We start from the raw sequence: 19,160 nt of genomic DNA, 5'->3' as shown, positions 1-19,160 counted from the left end.
GCCAGCCTCCACTGCATCCAGAGGGCGGCCCAGGGATGTGTCACTGAATTGGGGGGGGGCTTCACTCTTTTTGGCTTTTGGGGCGATGTCTTCACTGGTGCAGTCCCAGGCTGCAAGCATTGAGAAGTGTGTGCGCGGCTGCAGTTTAAATAAGATGGCCATCGTGAGAAAGCAGCAAGGTAATGGCGTGGTGGGGCAGCTGGAGGCTGCCGCCAGTGATCCAGCGTGTTTCTCGTGACTGCATAATTTATGAGGCAGGTAAAACATCTTTTTCACGCCCACTACCGCACTTAGTGCAAATCTGGGGTGATTCTGCCCAGTGCCTCCCTTCATTGCTTCCTCTGGAACATCATTGCCCAAGGAAGAAAATGAGCAGTTCCCTGTCAGTGTTGTTTGTAACCAGCCACTAGGAGGTGTGATAGGAAAGTATTGGAATGAAAATGTTGAGTTCCCTTCTGATTTTCCCTCTCTGGTGGATGTAGAAGGGAGTTAGGCTCCCTCTATTCTGAGGGCTATCTTTTTGGGGAGCTGCAGCTATTGCTACAAACTCATGTTAAACCCACTGTTTGACTCAGCACATTGCTGCACCATGAACAAAGGGGAGGAGTGAAGAGAATGTTCTTCTGAAGTTCGGCATAGGCATGGCATTAAGTTAAGCATACAGGTGGATGCGCTACAGATGCCTCAGACCCTGTTGTTGATCTATTCTGATCTAATCTGGAGGTGCTATGATTCTCAACTCTAGCAAAATGATGATCTATTCTCATTTCCAGTATGGTCATTGCTATACTGAACAATATATAAAACTGTTTATTAACTGTTGTGACCCATTTCTCGAATATATAATGTACTTATTGTGTGGTAGAGACTCATGAAATAGGCTTTGGAAGATATATTTTTCTCCACTCTTTCCTAAAAGCATTGATTCATCTTTCCATGGACACTGATAGCTGTCTTATTTCCCAAGTGGTCATTCTTCATGTTCATGTAGAACAAAGAGTAAAGGGAGATTTTACACATTTGTCACCCTGGCAAGGACACCTCATGTGCCAGGACCAAAGATCAAAAATTTGTTTGTGGGGAGGATGAGTGGGTGACACTGAATATTCTGTCCATAGTGGGCATTAAATCCTATGGAAACCACTATTCTCCCTATTCTAATTCACAATATGCATTCCAAGCACACTGAGTTGGAAGCACAAATCTGTAAAATCTATCTTTAAATCAGGAAACTACTTGACTGTGGGGCAGCAGTTATCACAGTTAAGTTCTTTCCTGACCTCACCCATACTTGCACCTTTTCCATGAGGTATCACTGGATTCCAATCTGGAGCAGGAACTCTGGTTGATTTCATAACACCCCACACACCCCCACTACCTTCACCCCCCGCCCTTGCCCCCCACCAGTTAAAACCCACTAAACATTGGACCAATTGCAGTGCTCCTCCACAAGAGAATAAGAACTAATACAGCCCAGGCCACAAAGACGAAAATTCAGACCCTCTTGGCTTGAATCTGGCTCTTGCTGGATCTGGTTCTAGTGAATGAGGTGGGTCAAGTCAATCAAATGTCAGTCAGGCTTTTAAAGAATATTGATTATAGTATCATAAGGTACAGGTTAGCCATAGTAAACTGAAATCAAAGATTAGTAGGCTAAATTGTAACACAACAGGGGCTGCCTTTAAAGAGGAGATAGTCGAGGTACTTTCCCATGAAGCAGAAAGGAAGGGCAAGCAAAGTCAGAATTCCCTGGATGACAAAAGAGATAGAGATTGAAATGTAGCAGAAGAGGGATGTTTGACAATGTCAGTACAAGTGAGAACCAGGCTGAAAATAGAAAGTTCAGAGAGGAAGTGATAAAGAAAATCAGAGCGGCAAAAAGAGAGTATGGGAAGAGACTGACGGCTAGCCTAAAAGGGAATCTAGAAGTCTTCTATAAGCATTTTAATAGTATAAGGGTAGTAAGAGGAGGGGTGGGCTAAAGATGATCTGCACATGGAGGGCATGGTAGAGGTACTAAATAACCGCTTTGCATCTGTCTTTACCAAGGCAGAAGAGGTTGCCAAAAACATTGTGTGGAAGAGAAGGTAGTTAAGACACTAGATGGGCTAAAAATTGATAAAAGAGGAACTATTGGAAAGGTTATCTGTACTAAAGGTTGACACATCACCAGGACCAGATCACAGACATCCAGGGACACTAGAGGAAGTAAAGGTGGAAATTATGGATTCCAAACTATAATCTTCCAATCCCCCTTAGATACAGGGGTGATGCCAAAGGACTGGAGAATTGCAAATGTTACTCTCTTGTTCAAAACAGGTTTAAGGATAAACCCAGTACTACAGGCTAGTCAACTTAATCTCGATGGTGGGAAAACCTTTAGAGATGTTAATCCAGGACAAAATTAACCGTCTTTTGGATAAGTGCAGACTAATGAGGGAAAGCTCTTATTAAAGGTAAATTGTGATTAACTAACTTGATTGAGTTTTTTTGATGAGGTAACAGTAAGGGTTGATGAGGATAATGCAGTTGATGTGGTGTACATGGGCTTCCAAAAGGCATTTAATAAAATGCCACATAACAGACTTGTCATGGAATAAAGTCATATTGGCAGCATGGATACAAACTTGGCTGAGTGACAGGAAACAGAGAGTGCTTGTGAGCGGTTGTTTTTTGGACTAGAGGAAGGTATACACTGGAGTTCCCCAAGGGTTGTTACTATGCTAGGCCCATTGCTTTTCCTAATGATCTAATTTTGGGTATGCAGAGCATAATTTCAAAATTTGCACATTGCACAAAACTTGAAGTTATAGTGGACTATGAGGAGAATAGTAATAAACTTCAAGAGGACATAGACAGACTGGTGGAATGGGCAGGCACAGGCAAATGAAATATAATGCAAAGATGTGTCAACAGGTACATTTTGGTAGAAAGAATGAGAAAAGGCAATATAAAGCAAAGCTTACAATTCTAAACAGGGTGTAGGAACAGAGAGACCTGGGGGTATATGTGCACAAATTGTTGAAGATTGCAGGGCAGCTTGAGAAAGTGGTGAAAAAGGTTTATGGGATCCTGGGCTTTATAAATAGAGGCATAGAGTACAAAGCGAGGAAGTTATGATGAATCTTTATAAAACTCTGGTTCAGCCTTAACTGGGGTATTACGCCCAATTCTGGGCACTCCACTTTAGAAAGGAAGTGAAGGCTTTAAAGAGGGTGCAGAAAGATATGGGACTGTAACTTCCGACCAGAATTGGAAAGCGCTGGCCCTCAGAAATTAGAAGAAATAACTGCACACTTCCTGGCCTTGAAAATGACACTGACACTTCCATTTGCCAGAGCTGTTTCGGACCTGCATCGAAAGACTCCTGACAGGCCCCAGCGAAGTCCAGCTCCTGCATACTCAAGGAGGCCATGCCCCTTTTGTATAGCACTAGCTGCCGTAAAGCAAGTAAGTTTAAAGGGCCAAAGAAATTGACAGGCCAGGGAGAAGGTAAGTGTCTAAGGTAAGTGGACAGGATTTGGGGGGTGGAGGTGTCCAGAGGTTGGTGTCGGGGGTGGGGGTTCTGGAGGTCAGGAGGGGTTGGGGGGTGGAGGATTGGGGTTCTGGATGTCAGGAGGAGTTGGGGGGTGGAGGGTTGGGATTCTGGAGGTCAGGAGGGGTCGGGGGGGTGAAGGGTTGGGGGTGTCCAGAGATCAGGTTGTGGTGTCCAGAGTTTGCGGGGTTGGGGTGCCCGGAGGTCGGGGTGGGGGGGTGGGGGGGGGTCTGAAGTTGTGGGGGGAGGTTAAGGTTGGTGTGGGGGTGAGGGGTTGTCAGAGGCCAGTGGGGGAAATGGAGGTGTTCGTGGGGTGGGTCTGGGTCTTTACAATAGTTACCCAAAAGTTAGAAGAGGTTTTAATTTTTCTAACTTTTCCTGGGTAACTGTTGGTATAACCCCAGTGGAACCAACCAAAGTTTGCAACTTAAATCACATTTTTGGATGGTTCCCAGCACAGCGCAATTGTCCAGAGGAAGTTAGCACTTCTGGGCAATTGCTGTGCAGATCCTTGCCTGGGAACTTGCCAGAGGGATTCCCCAGTGCATCTTTAGGATATCCCCCAAATCCGACACTGGGGAGCGCAGAGGTTATAGGCCATGAATGGTTACAGGGATAAGGAACTTCAGTTATGTGGATAGACTAAGAAGCTGGGCTTGTTCTCCTTGGAGAAGAGAAGGTTGGGAGGAAATTTGATAGAGTGTTCAAAATCATGATGGATCTAAACAGAGTAGATAGAGAGAAACTGTTCCTATTGGCAGAAAGGTCAAGAACCAGAGCACCCCGATTTAAGGTGATTGGATAAATAACCAACATCGACTTAAGAAAAAACTTAACTTACCAGTGAGTGATTAGAATCTGGAATGCACTGCCTAAACGTGGTGGAGGCAGATACAATCAGGGCTTTCAAAATTAGATAAGCACCTGAAGAGAAAAAGAAAAAATTTCAGGGCCCCGAGGAAAAGGCTGGGCATTGGAAGGGTTGCTCTTGCAGAGAGCCGGCGCCAATACAACAGACCAAATAGCCTCCTTCTGTGCTGTAATCACTCTATGATTCTTTGAATGGCTGAGAACCACATTGGACAGGGAACTGAATATTTGAGTGAGCTAATAGGCTGAATGTTATGCCTAAATTGAATGTTGGCATCCTTTCTGTGTCATCTGCCTCACATTGACTGGGATCAGTGACTCACTGTGAAACTGTCAAATTCATAGTCACAACTGTAAAAGAATTCTGTCATCAGTGCTCCATAATTCCAGTTGGCTATTGAGGAAGAGGTAGCCTTGTGTGATGTATACATTTAGGCAGCTAATTCCTCTCAGGATACCTTGGCCTGAATTTTCAGCTTGGCAGATGGGCACAATCGGCGGGCATGGGATTGGCTGGGAAACGGACCGCTGACCATGATCGGCCCCCCCAACCGCGATTTCACACTGGCTGGCCAAGTAGCGGTCTGCCAGCGTGAAACGCACACTGCAAAGCTCAGCGCTGCCGAGGTGGGGCGGGGAGAGGGCAGGCAATGACGCCAATGTGGGCATGGGCCAGCGCTGAGAGAAAGCTCCCTGAAAGCAGAGAACTGCCTCAGGGAGCTGAAGACATGAAACAGCAAAAGTAAAGGTTTCAAAAATTGAGAAAAAGTGTCCATGCGTCATAATCAATCACCTGAAAATTTAGCTAATGAAAAGGCTGTCCACAAAAATTTATTTATATTTCATCACGGAAATCTCATCCTGCCCATGGATGAGGTTTGATGAAAAATGCAAAGGCCGCCTGGCCGATTTGCCCGTCCGCCAACCGTAAGGTTGGACCGCCTACGTAAAATGACAGACAATTGCACCGTTAATGGGTTTAATTGCCCTCTTCTTCTGACTTTTGCATGCGCCTGCCGACCAAAATATCACGCGAACACGGGATAACATCGGGACGCTGGCCCAATGCCATCTTGTGCGATTTCACACCCAATCAGGTCGGGTGTGTGCCCGCCCGATCAGCATAAAATTCATCTCCTTGATGTTTTTGAAAAAAAAATAGTGATGTCTGATCCATTTAACCAAAAGCATTGCTTTTTTGTCTTTATTTTGTTTAGATATCTTGCCAATAATCCACAGAAGAGTGGGATATTTTGTGGTGCCTTAACTGTTTCAGGCATTTTAAAATAATAAGGTTGGCTTTCCACAAGATTGTTAAGAACTACTTCTTCCTACACAGTACATTGCAAAATAGGGCACAGTGACAAGGGAACAGGCAGAACAATCAAGATTGTTTTCTGCTTTAGTGATACTTAATGTTTTGTCTGGTATCTGCTTTCAGTATACAGCAATCCAAGGTTAGTACAGAACAAACCTTCCTCTGCCCTGTCCCTGCTTCAGAAAAGTACCTACTTCTATTTTTTTTCAATCCTACCCTAGCTCTTGGATTGACATGCCAGAAGATTGTTAACAACTGCTTCTTCCCCTACAGAGCATTGCACTACACATTAAGTGCAGTTTATTTTGTGGCCCCGTGCCCACTACAAATTGAATTTAAAAACTACCAATTGTGACGCATATTGGTGGTGTTATCTAGATAGCTCGGGAGGTTGGGGAGGGTAAGGGGGGGCTGTTGTGGGTGGGAAGTTGCGAAGTAGGTGTGGGTGGGGGGTTGGGGGTGTGGGGGGGATGGTGGGGTGGTGCGGGTGTGGGTGGTGGTGGTGGCTAACCTTAGGTCACTTTCTGCCAACATTCTTTCTCCTTTTATCCTGGTTCTGGAATTCCAACCTTCTAGTGATTTAGCCCACTCTGTTGGCAATGATTCAGTTGGAGATGGCTTGGCAGATTCTAGATATGCCACCAGTTCTGCTTAATTTATGGCTAATGGTAATGGAAGTACTTCTGAACGAAGCGGTTGTTATTGCCATACAATAACTGTAATTGGGGCCCTCAAGGCCACATCTCAATCAATCTGTGAGACATTTGCAGCCAACATTGAACTCCAGAAAAATAAATGGACTTTCAGCCCCTTTGGACAGACCTTGTTGGGCTTGCACAGTGCCATTCTGGAATTTTGGTCCTCTTGTGGGACAGCAGCACTGTAAGATTTGGGATGGGGCATTGCTAGGACAGACCAGGTTCCACGATTCCACACTCACAATGGTGCAACTTCTGACCAGAACATTTTGGGCTAAAATATGCAAACTTATTTCATGTAGGGCATTAACACCAGCAGAGAGAACATTTTCATTCCACCCTGGCTGGATTCAAACCTACACCCTGGATGATGGAAGTTCATGACCTAACTCACTGCACCACCCATTTCCCCCTTCTGGGCCCTTTAAAAAAATCCCTTCTTGTGTATGTGTCTTCTCTGCATAACTTTCCAGTTTGACAGACTGTGACCAGGCTTGACATGCAGAGTACAATAATCCAGTGTAGCTGTGCACAAAGCATCACAAACTGGACAACATATTCTTAAAGATCATTTTTTTTTTCCTCCTATTTCCATTATTTTTAAATATTTTTAAATCTTTTATGCACCCCCCACCCCCACTAGAGCTATACCTTGAGTGCCGTACCATCCATTCTTAATTAGCACATTCGGTTAGATAATATCACCAACTTCGACACTTATGTGTTCTTTTGTTCTGCCACCTGTGACATCTTTTGATGATCTGCTTCTATCACTGCTTTTGCCTACAACCACACCACTCCCCTCCAATTCTCTCCCCCCCCCCCCCCCCCCAACCCCCCGCCACCCCCCCCCCCCCCCCCCCAAACCACCACCACCTTAAACCAGCTTATATTTCAACCCTTCCTGGGATTCACCTAGTTCTGTCGAAGGGTCATGAGGACTCGAAACGTCAACTCTTTTCTTCTCCGCCGATGCTGTCAGACCTGCTGAGTTTTTCCAGGTAATTCTGTTTTTGTTTTGTATTCTTAAACATCTGTTTTGATATCAGCTTACATTATTCAGTTGGAAACCGAAAATCTCTGTTGTTATTTACTCATAGAAATAATCCCAGGTGAGGCCTGTGGTAATGTTGTTACATTAGAAAAAAATGACTACCAGATCAGAATTTTCTATTTTATTTGGTTTGCTATGAAAAAAGGCATTTTTTACATGTGCATCCTTTGCTTTCGTTGAGTTCAGTAAAATTCAGCATGCTGCAGTTTTCCAGTTCAAGCATAAATATCATTGCAAAAATGTAAACCTGGGATCAAAGTTCAGGCATCAGACTTCAGAGGAACATATAATGGCAGTGGTAAATTATATTTTCCACTAGATTAGAGAAACAGTTTGGATTGTTAGTAACGTCTGTCCCACCACTGTAATTTTATAAAGAGGGGGATAGTGTACAAAAGTAAAGAAATGATGAGACATTTCTACAAAACTTTGATTCAGAAACAGTTCAGAGTACTAACTGCATTTTTGGACACCCTTTATAGAAAAGGCATTAAGGGTTAGAGAATGCACAATGTATTCCACCAGGATGATACCAGGAATGGGAAACTATAGTTCTGAGGAGAGATTTGAAATGCTGGGACTACTTCCACCAGAACAGAGTAAGGCTTTACAGAAGATTTAATCGAAGTTTTTAAAAGTTGAAGGGTTTTGATAGAGCATATAGGCAAAAACCATTTCGGTATTTAACAGCCATTCGTTTAACATTATTATACAAGAAACTAAAGAGAGAGCTTAGGAGAATGTTACACAAGAGGGTTGTTGGAGCACAGAATGCTTTCCACAGTGCAAGATTGAGGGAGAGATCATTGCACCATTTAAGGAAAGATTGGATAAATATTTGAAGCAGAGAATGATACGAGGTTATGGTAAGAGAGCAGGGCAGTGTGATTAGTTTAGCATTGTTCCAGCAAAGAGCCAACATAGACAAAATAGTGGGCAAAATATCCCCCTTTTGCAATATTTTGGAATTTAATGATTCCGCACAGATATTATTCAGACTGGGTTTTGGTGAGATTGTCACAGCACAGTGTTATTACCTTTTTGTGTGTTTTATGTTATTTTAAGACTCTTATCACCGATAAAGCAGCCCAATAACAACAAACCCACTTATTTGTTTTTAAAATAGAAAACATTAAAATCAACCCTCAGGAGAATATCTTCAACAACACTTTAGGAAAAGATCTTATTTGTAAAATGTCCAGGTGATTTACCCGCACAGAAGAAGGTGGAACTTTCCATGTCCGCTGGTGTCGAGCGTATTCGGCAGTGTGAGCGGTCAATATGGCGAGAATGCCAAAATTCAGTTTCATGATGTTGCGAAACCAGTTGGTGGTCGTCTGCTCCGTCCATCAATAGCGGGCCGAGTTTCCTGCTGTTGGACATTTGGAACTTCATTGTAATAAATCTGCAGATCATTATGAGCCCAACCCACCAGAATCATCCGTCCGCATGGATTGTCCGAGCACATCAGCATGATTGCACGCTGATGTGTTTGACAAAAGCATATATAAGGTGTGCAATTGGTGGGCTGCACTTTGAGGGGAACTCGGAGGTGAGTGCACAGTAAGGTTGCACAGCACTCGCCAGGATCACCTGTTGGATTTGGGGGCAACAAGGGTTGCACTGCGGTTAGGGCAACTTCTGGGGGGACAAGGGGGGGACAAGGGCTGCCCTGCAATTGAGGTGAGTTGTAGGGGGGAATGGCTGCCTGTGGCTGAGGTGATTTGGTGGGGGGCAAGGGCTAGCCTGCAGTTGAGTTAGTGGGGAGGCAAGGGCTGCCCTATGGCTGAGGCGGGTTGGGGGCTGAGGGGGGAAAAGGCTTCCCTGCAGATGAGACAAGTTGGGGGGTGGTGTGGGGAAAGGTTGCCCTGCAGTTGATGGTAGTGCACAAGCATACGCGGGGTTGGTGGGGAGGGAAGTTGGGGGTGGGGAGGGGGGTGAAGGTGGGGGAGGGAAGCAGCCAGACATCAGGCAAACCTTGTATAAAGTGACCATTCCTCCACAGCTGAGACAGTTCAGATGCAATTACATTTACACACTTGGAGTCAGGCCTCTAGCTTATCTGCCCACTCAAGTAATGCAGAGGCATGAAAGTGCCTCCAAGTGCTCACCCAGGAGCACCAACTGCAAACTAATGAGCAATTTGGTGGACTGCAGAACAGTTGGACGACTGTGCACATTGTACAATCTCCTTTCAAAAGCTAACAGGACGCTTACAGCCCCTTGCAAAGTCATCATTCCAGTTTGGATCAGAGTCTCCCTTGGTTTCAAGCTAACAGTGCAGCCTTGCAGTGTGGGTTAGGAGAATGCCTGCATCTGAGTTGAGGGCACAGCATGCATTCCAGTAGGCAAAGCTGCTGCCAGTCATTCAGGAGGACTGGGGCAGGACGTGTGTGGGGTTTCGGCAGCCATGCAGCGCACTAAACTCCGGCCTTCCAATTGGTGGCCAGTAATCTCTGGGATGCGTTAGGGGGCCTTCGGACTTAACCAAGAGAGGTTCTTAGAGCACCAAAGCTAACCCACACATATCTCTCTTTTATCCTGCAGGAGAGCATGGAGCCTGGTGAACTAGCTGTGTGCATCATGGCTTACATGGATTGGAGACGATGGAGAAGAGACTGACTGAGGCATCTGGCTGGGCAGAGAGAGGAGCAGCAACCTCAGGAAGAAGAGGCGGCTGGGGCACCTGCACTCATTGCTGAAGAGCCACAATGAACCGTCGCTGGTCAGCGCCTAGCTAGACCCACCTTTCTTTCTTGCAGACGACTGAAAACCAGTGTTGCCAAAGACTGCGCATGTCTAGGGAACAGACCGCTCACATCTACCACCTGCTGCAGGATTTGGTGCCACAGGGACATGGAGGGCATCCACTGCCAGTGACCATGAAAGTGATCAACTTTTGCGCCAGTGGCTCCTTTCGGGGTTCCACAGGTGACCTCTGTGGGATATCACAAGCCTTCACCCACAAATGCATCCATGAGGTCATGGTTGCCATCTTCGCAAGGGCATTTCGCCCGGGACCAGGACAGCCAGGTTGCAAGAACGATTGGATTTGTCCAAAACTCAGATTTCCCACATGTGCAACTGCACTCATGTGGCACTCAGATCTCCATCGCAACAGGCGGTCAACTATGTCAACTACAAGGACTTCCATTCACTGAATGTGCAACTGATGTGTGACCACCACAAAAACATCCTGCAGGTCTGTGCTTGGTTTCCAGGGAGTGTCCATGACTCCGACATTCTCACTGACATATATCCCTGACATCTTCCAGGATCCACAGAGGCTGCAGAGATGGCTCCTTGGGGACAACGGCTACCTACAGAGGACGTGGCTGATGACACCTGTGTGGCAGCTTCAGACTGCAGCAGAGGGAAGTTATAATGAGGCTCATGCTGCAACTCGTAACTTGGTGGAGCAAACATCAGGATACTGAGAATGAGGATCCGGTGCCTGGACCAGTCTGGTGGAGCCTGGCAATATAGTCCACAGAGTCACACATCGTCATTGTCTTCTGCACTCTTTATAACCTGGCACCACAACAGTGTGAGGAGCTGGCTGAGGAGGAGGTGGAGGTCTCCTCTGATGAGGAGTCATTAATGGGGGTGGGGATGAGGATGTCCTCGAAGGTGATGATGAAAGTGATGAGGCCATCGCAATGGCCAGGTGAGATAGGCCCTCGGGAGGCCCTCATAGCTGCTAGATTTGTGGAGGATGATGATGAAATGCAGTGAGGAGACACCATAGATCCTCATATTGCATCTGTGAATGTTTGACTCCGTTCTGGCTGACGGCAGCACACATACCCTCTGTGATAAGGGTCCTGTCATGAAGGCGCAGCAGAGGCACTACTAATTGCTCGATTCCAGGAGGATGATGACAGTGCAATGAGGACACTCCATAGATCTTCACATCACCTCTGTGAACGTCTGACTCCTGTCAGAGAGATCATTCATCCTTTTTCGGCACTGAAAAAGTGGCTGTCCTCTTTTGCAGGGCATTGGCATTGACCACTGCTGCCACCGCCTGCCAAGCCGGAATAGTGATGTTGCTAGCCCTCCTGCGGCCAGAGCTGGTTTAGAGTCATCACAGCAAGCCTCCTCGGCATCCAAAAGGCTGAGGGCAACTCTCTTGCGCTTTGTGATCAGGGTCATATCTTGGAGACTCAGCTGTGAGAATCTAAATGCGCCTGATCCTTTGTCAGCCTTCAGCACCTGACCCCTCAGGAGCACAGCGTCACTGGTCACAGATGCTGAAGAGATGGGGTCCAGCCCCACCCCAAAGGTGCTGAGAGCACACAGAGAGAATGACAGTAGTCTGTGACGCTTGCCCACAACTTTCTGGCAGCAATGACAAGCACCATCGAGATGCAGGCATCACTAGTGAGTCCAGGGAGTGTGAGACCGGGCAGTCACTTTGGTCTGAAGGCTGCACAAAGCACAGGGAAGAGGCCTTGAACTGAGACACCTGCCCTTATCTTGTGCAAGAACCAAGGTTTCACACCTGAGTGACACGAACACTTTTCATCAGAAGTGATGAAGCCATAGGCAGGGAAACAATCTTGGGAGTTTATTTAAAATAGTGAACAGTATGTACAAGTGATTAATACCTGTGCCCAGGCTGTATGACTACCTCTTCTTAATGTTCCTAGCCCTGCCACTATGTCTCGGTGCTCCCCGGACATCCACAGTGGAGGTGGAGGCAGCCTGCTCACTGCTACACTCTGCCTGTGATTACCTTGGCATACATCCTCTGGAGGGCCTAGACCTGTAGGGCCCTGGCCTGCTGTGTGGCGGTGGCACCCTCCTCAGCCTGTGGAGCTGAAGCTGTTGGGGTAACATGAAGAGGGGATTCAGATGGGCCAGGCACTTCCAGAGTCACCATGGCCCTGGGCTGTGCACCTACTGATCCTTCTCCCTATGGGTGCTCGAGGGCATTGGCTGACTCCTTGAGGAGAAGGGGCAGCTGGAGTGAGATTGAGCTGCCTCACACCCCTCTCATGTTGACACCGTTGGAGGCCAACTATGGCATCAGCAATGGAGTTCATCCCACACAGCAAGACCAATGTCCTGGACCAAGGTCTCCATGGCGGCAGCCATCCTATCAGTGTTGACCTCGGTGCGTTGGCATGCTGGCGCTGTCACCTCAGACTGAAGGCAGATAGATTCCTCCCTCATGCCTTGCAATCTGAGGAGCGCAGCGGGCATCCCTTCCTGATATTCCCAAGCTTGCCTTTGCTGTTCCAGCAACTGAGGTATGAGTCCAGAGGCTGGTCATCTGATTTGGACTCAGCAGATTTCTGGCTTAGACCATAAGACCATAAGACAAAGGACCATAAATTAGGCCATTTGGCCCATCGAGTCTGTTCCGCATTCAATCCTGGCTGATAAGTTTCTCAACCCCCTTCTCCCACCTTCTCCCCATAAACTTCTAGCTTCTAGCAGCCCTCCAAGTGCTGGAGACCTGGGAAGTCCCTGCCGCTGCCTGCTTTGGATCAGACAGTGTGATGTCCTCACCAGATTGTGATTCCAAGGCTACTCTGAAGCTAGGTCCCACCAAGGTATGTGTCTCGGCACTAGTGGAGGGTGTGGGTGAGCGCTGTGACAGGTCTTCAATGTAGGTGTCTTCAGATTCCTCTTCAGAAGTTTCTTCGGGGCTTGAGCTGAGGACCTGGGTTGTGGACCCCCTCAGCTGTTTCCCAGATGTGTCTGCAAAAGCAAGGAGGGATAATTAGCACATGGCAGCATCCTGTAACATCACTCACAGCATGGTTGTCTAATGGATGTTGCACTGCTGGATCCTCACTTGGTAGAGCAGCGCCAACCTCACTGTCAGCACAGGAACAGTCCAGATCCTCGCCAGCCAGCTGGATGGCTCTGTTTTCAAAGTCCATGAGGACATCGATTTCAGGCATTCCTCCACCAGCCTGTGACCTCTCCCTCTTGCTTTGTGCCAGCTTCTCCTGAATGAATAGAAATGGAGAAAGTAAAAGCAGGACGCCGGCCAGGCCAGATGATAAGAATGCCTGGCACGTGTGGGTGGTCAGTGGTGCCATGGACAGAATGAAGACGATGAAGGTTTGCGTGAGAGAGTGAATGATGATGTCCCTTGAACTGGCAGTGAGTGAGATCCCTGTGGATGTGTGATGGGTTTGTAAGTGTGTGAGTTGCGAGTGATGAGAAGAGTGACTTACCCTGGCAGAACAGAGGAGATCATTCATCCTCTTTTGGCACTGGGTGGCTGTCCTCTTTTGCAGGGCATTGGCACTGACCACTGCTGCCACTGCCTTCCAAGCCAGAATGGTAATGTTGCTGGCCCTCCTGCGGCCAGAGCAGGGGTAAAGGACATCACAGCTGGCCTCCAGGGCATCCAAAAGGCGCTCGAGGGATGCATCACTAAACTGGGGGGGGCAGCAGTCTTCTTGCCTTTCGGGGCCATGTCTTCTGTGCAGCAGTCCTGGGCTGCCAACATTGAAAGGTGAGCATGCTTTAAATTTGGCACACAGCATGAGGAATGGGTGATGTGATGGTATGGCAGGCGAATGAGAACCCACCCACCATGGAAACGGCGTTTTTCCCCAGGAATGCATAATTAATGCGGCAGGTTTGGGACGATACGGCATGAGAAGCTGCCATTGCAGCTGGCAGGTAAAATTTCATTTTTCCCGCCCGCTTCCGCACTTAGTGCAAATCTAGGATGATTCCGCCCAGAGTCTTAATAAACTCAAGCTCTAGTTGGAGTTAAGGATACGACATTGCAGTCACACTAGTTGGAGTTAAGGATATGACACTGCAGTCCCAATTCTATGAACTCTGCTTACATTGAGTGAAGTTCCTTGTCGCACCTTCTGTGTAAAATTGTGCTGTAATTGTTCTTTCTACACACCTGTGTTTATAATGTTGCTAGAAAAACCAAATCCAAGAAATCCAGGAATACCAGCACCACAACTGCCACCTGACCTGAGATCTCTCAACTCTGAACTGATCAAACATTGATATCTTCCTAGTTATGTTTGCTTAAAACTTCTCAACATTAGAACATTTAATAATACAATGTTAATTTCTTAATGAGGAGGGGACTTTGTACCAGGATCAATAAGAGGGGACTTACTTTGATAGTTCAGTAGGTACATGAACTATCTGTGTGATACTGATTTATAAAGACCAGTAATATACCAGGTTTAATTTCTGAACTCTGCAGACAAATATATTGAACCCAAACAATTAAAGCTTTTGTACTGAAAGCAATGTGAATGTGTGCAGCAGTGTGCTGAAAGGTTATGCAAACTGAAGATTACATTGTAAGAAACATGTTACATGTCCTTGTCTGGCTTAATGTATTGAAAGTTAGAAATTATATAAAAAGACCAAAGTATCTTTCATATCTTCAGGTTGCTATACCATTTTGGCTATTTAGGCAGGAGTGGGGTGGGACACTATTCTTGTTAAAGTTAGAGAAATCTAAGTAGTGGAAAACATTAAAACTTTATGAGCAATACTCTATAGTATCCCCTGAATATATTGAAACAAAAATGGGACCTTGTCCAAATAGCAGAAAAGTAGCATTTCTTAATAACCCTACAATTGAGGATTGACCTCATAATTATAACTTCAATAATTGTCAAATGGCTTCTGAGGACTAATTTTTTTTATAGGGGGAATTATTTCTGAACTTCACCACCTGGGCAGTAGTTTGGCAGAATGAATTGTCTGCCCATTGCAGAACCTGGTTAATAATCTTCTTATTAATTAAGAAATGAGTAACAAAGGGGACTGGACCAGCACCCCACAACTTTCAAGACATTAAGCCAGACAAGGACATGTAACGTGTTTCTTACAGTGTAATCTTTAGTCTGCATAACCTTTCAGCACACTGCTGCACATATTCACATTGCTTTCAGTACAAAAGCTTTAATTGTCTGGGTTCAATATATTTGTCTGCAGAATTCAGAAATTAAACCTGGTACATTATTGGTCTGTATAAACCAGTATCACACAGATAGCTCATGTACCTACTGAACTATCAAAGTAAGTCCCCTCAGATTGATCCTGGTACAAGGTCCTCTTCATAGAAAGAGATCAAAATTATATTACATTTTTTAACATTTGAGATGTTTTAAGCAAAAATAGCTAGGATGATATCGATGTTTGACCAATGCATTGGTCCAACCTTTAGTTTAAGTCAAATCTCTACGGCCAATGTCTGATAAATGTGTTGACTGCTGATTACCATCTGGTGATGAAGGTGAAAACAACCCCCAAGATGTTTGGATTTCAACAATCACCCTTACGCTGAAATTTGCATAAGAGTAGATGAAATCATTTAAGGTTTGTGAGGAAGAGGTGATGAGGCATTTAATGGATACATTTCAGTGGTATGATATTGAGAGCAGTCTGGGGATGACCTCATCAACTTGGTAGTGATAAAACTGGAAGACTGGAAGATGTGGCAGAAGGTAATTTATCTAATCAATCAATTAATTCTGCACTAATGCAGCATTAATTCAATGTATACTTGTAAGATAAGCAAATTTCAATTGCTGGTCACTTTCACACCAAATAAAAACACTTCTACATTAGGTTAACATATTGAATAATGAGAGGAAAACACAGGTGATAATTGTGAATTAGAGGTGATCCCATGTTCAATAACAGGTATATTTTGATGAGATTTGAATCATTGAGGGTAATTCTCCCATTCCACCTGCTGAGGGGTTTTGTGGCAAATGGGAGCAGAGAATCCAGCGAGGTAAAAAAATCAGAAATCAGCCATCGTGAAAACAAGTCACAATTCTCCTGTTGGTGTGTTCATGGCATTTTGGTTATCCCGCCAACTGGTTGCGCGAATTCCATTAGCATGTCATGAATACTCATTAAAACAGCTGCTCACCGGAATCTTGCCACCCCTTCCAATCTTCCATCCTGCCAGTGGGAAATTACATCAGTGTCAAACCCTTTTGAAAAGAGTGACTGCACAAGCTGGACCTCAGCTTGCTGGTTACTTCAAGGTGAGTGAAACATATCTGCCATAGCGCTGCGCTGGTCTTGTTGCAATGAATGCCACTCTGTTGGGGCTGTAGGCTTGGACAGCTCCTTCTCTTTGCTTTCATTGTCCCCAGGAACACCATTATGCTGCGGTACTCATGCAGGCCTCCCACTTTCAGAGACTAGCACTTCAACCGGAGGCGAGGGTGGGGCTGATGAACACAAGGAGGGCAATGGGGAGGAAAGGCTGTGGAATGCCAGTGAGAGAGAAGGGTGAACATGAAGGAGTCATTGTGGATTGAAGGCTGTGGAATGGCAGTCAGGGGGAAGGGTGAACATGAGGGGGACAACAGGGAGCGAAGGCTGTGGAATGGAAGTCACATCAAATCTGTGCCACATCAGAGATTGGAGCACAGGGCTGGGTTGGGTCAATCATCTCATTTAAACTTCAGCATCCCATGCAGGGCTCAAGATGTTACATTTCTGCAATGCCATCTTGGTCACCTTGATGTGTGTGCTAGTGTCTCAGGGACAAGGTGGCATCAGCCACCAAGCAAGTAGGGCAGGAAAAGCTATGGACCCTTACAGTCTCCAAATGTATCATCCCCTGAGCTTCACTTTCTTGCCCCTTGAATCATTAATGTCTTCAATGTTTCCTTTCAGAGAGAAGGTAAAAACAGATATGGATCCAGGGCTCAATGCTGCCTTTGTCAGGATCCAAATACCATGGACGAGGCGAAAGAGCAGGAGGCAACTCCACAGGCAGTTCCAGCAGGAGGGACATGGTCAAGCATGAACAAGAGGGTCAGGAGGAGAGACCCAGATAACCAGGGTGATTCACCAGACCTAGGGTTTATCATCCAAGAGTCTCCTATCTACAAATGAGTGAGAGGCAATGGCATGCATGCCTGTGCCTGTCCTGAGATCTGATACATCACATATGGCTTTGAAGATGACCGCTGCACTCAATTTCTTGGCCTCTGGATCTTTCCAAGGTTCAACAGGTGACCTGTGTGGCATCTCTAAGTCCGCAACAAATCGATGCACAAAGGAGGTCACAGATGCCCTTTACAGGAAGGCCCATCATTATGTCAGGTTTGCCCTGGGTGAAGATAGCCAGGCTGTAAGATTCACCTGCTTTGTTACCATCTCAGGCTTCCCAAGAGTACAGGATGCAATAGAATGCACCCATGTGGCTAAATGGGCTCCATGGCAGCAGACCCTAATGTTTATAAACAACAATGGCTATCATTCCATCAATGTACAACTGACATGTGATCTCCGGAAGCACATAATGCATGTTTATGCATGGTAGCCTGGGACTTGCCATGACTCCTACCTCCTGAGTCACTCCTAGATGCCTGAGATTCTCGAGGGGCCATTATGTCTGCAGGGAAGGCTGCTTGGGGATAAGGGGTACCCACTGAAATGCTGGCTGATCACACCAGTGTGTCACCCTCAGAATTGTTCCAAGGAGAGGTACAACACTGCTCACAGTTCCACATGCTCCCTTATAGAGCAGATCATAGGACTTCTGAAGATGCATTTCAGATGCTTGGACTGCTCAGGAGGCTCACTTCGATACACTCCCGACAGGGGTTCCCCGCATCATTGCAGTGTGTTGCGCCCTTCACAATCTGGCAATGCAAAGAGGTGAACCCTTGCCAGAGGAAAACAAAAACAGAATTACCTGGAAAAACTCAGCAGGTCTGGCAGCATTGGCGGAGAAGAAAAGAGTTGACGTTTTGAGTCCTCTTGTGGAGGAGAATGAGAGCTCATCAGAGGATGAAGATCCAGAGGCCCAGGGACATCAGGAGGCTGCTGAGGGTCAGTATGAGCACGATTATGCCATGGAGGAAGGAAGATGTGGGAGACATGCCTGTGATAAGTTAATCGCTGACAAGTTCCAGGAAGAATAAAGTTATGTGAAGGAATATGGCTACGTCTCTCCTAGCCCTCATTTACATTTTCTTTCCAAGTGGGCAGAGATATCCACCCACTTGCAGCGAAAATAAGTCCTGCATTCATGCGCCTAACGAATCACCAGCCCATGATCTGTGGCTTTGGTCCATGGGGCCCTGTAAGTGAGCTCACTCTAGGAAATGAGAGCCCACTTAGGAACAAAATCAATAAGAGAGAAGATTTGAAGGCTTTGCCACCATCTAATGATGCCAACACTGCTGTGACTAAAACAAAAACAGAATTACCTGGAAAAACTCAGCAGGTCTGGCAGCATCGGCAGAGAAGAAAAGAGTTGACACTTTGAGTCCTCATGACCCTTCAACAGAACTGAGTGAATATTAGGAGAGGGGTGAAATATAAGCTGGTTTAAGGTGGGGGGGGGGCGGGTGTGTGGTGGGAGGAGAGAAGTGGGGGTTGGGGGACGTGGTGTGGTTGTATGGACAAGCAAGCATTGATAGGAGCAGATAATCAAAAGATGTCACAGACAGAAGAACAAAGAGGTGTTGAAGGTGGTGATATTATCTAAACGAATGTGCTAATTAGGAATGGTTGGCAGGACACTCAAGATACAGCTCCATTAGGGGTGGGGTGGAAAGGCTAATAGGGCATAAAAGATATAGATTTAAAAATAATGGAAATAGGTGGGAAAAGAAAAATCTATATAAATAATTGGAAAAAACAAAAGGAAGGGGGAAGAAACAGAAAGGGGGTGGGGATGGAGGAGGGAGTTCAAGATCT

General features: G+C 46.2%; 1 long non-coding RNA gene across 1 annotated transcript in view; it reads right to left on the bottom strand.

The window, feature by feature from the left end:
* Nucleotides 1–8,319: 8,319 nt before the first annotated feature.
* Nucleotides 8,320–19,160, bottom strand: part of LOC121282744 — a 91,327-nt gene continuing 80,486 nt past the window's right edge. The window contains exon 3 of the long non-coding RNA XR_005944133.1: nucleotides 8,320–8,847. This is a non-coding gene — a long non-coding RNA (uncharacterized LOC121282744). The remainder of the gene's footprint in view (nucleotides 8,848–19,160) is intronic.

The sequence above is a fragment of the Carcharodon carcharias genome, chromosome 1 (assembly GCF_017639515.1).
Source record: "Carcharodon carcharias isolate sCarCar2 chromosome 1, sCarCar2.pri, whole genome shotgun sequence".
NCBI classification, from domain to species: domain Eukaryota; kingdom Metazoa; phylum Chordata; class Chondrichthyes; order Lamniformes; family Lamnidae; genus Carcharodon; species Carcharodon carcharias.
Note: the sequence above shows the minus strand (reverse complement) of the source record. Positions and strands in the feature narration are given on the sequence as shown.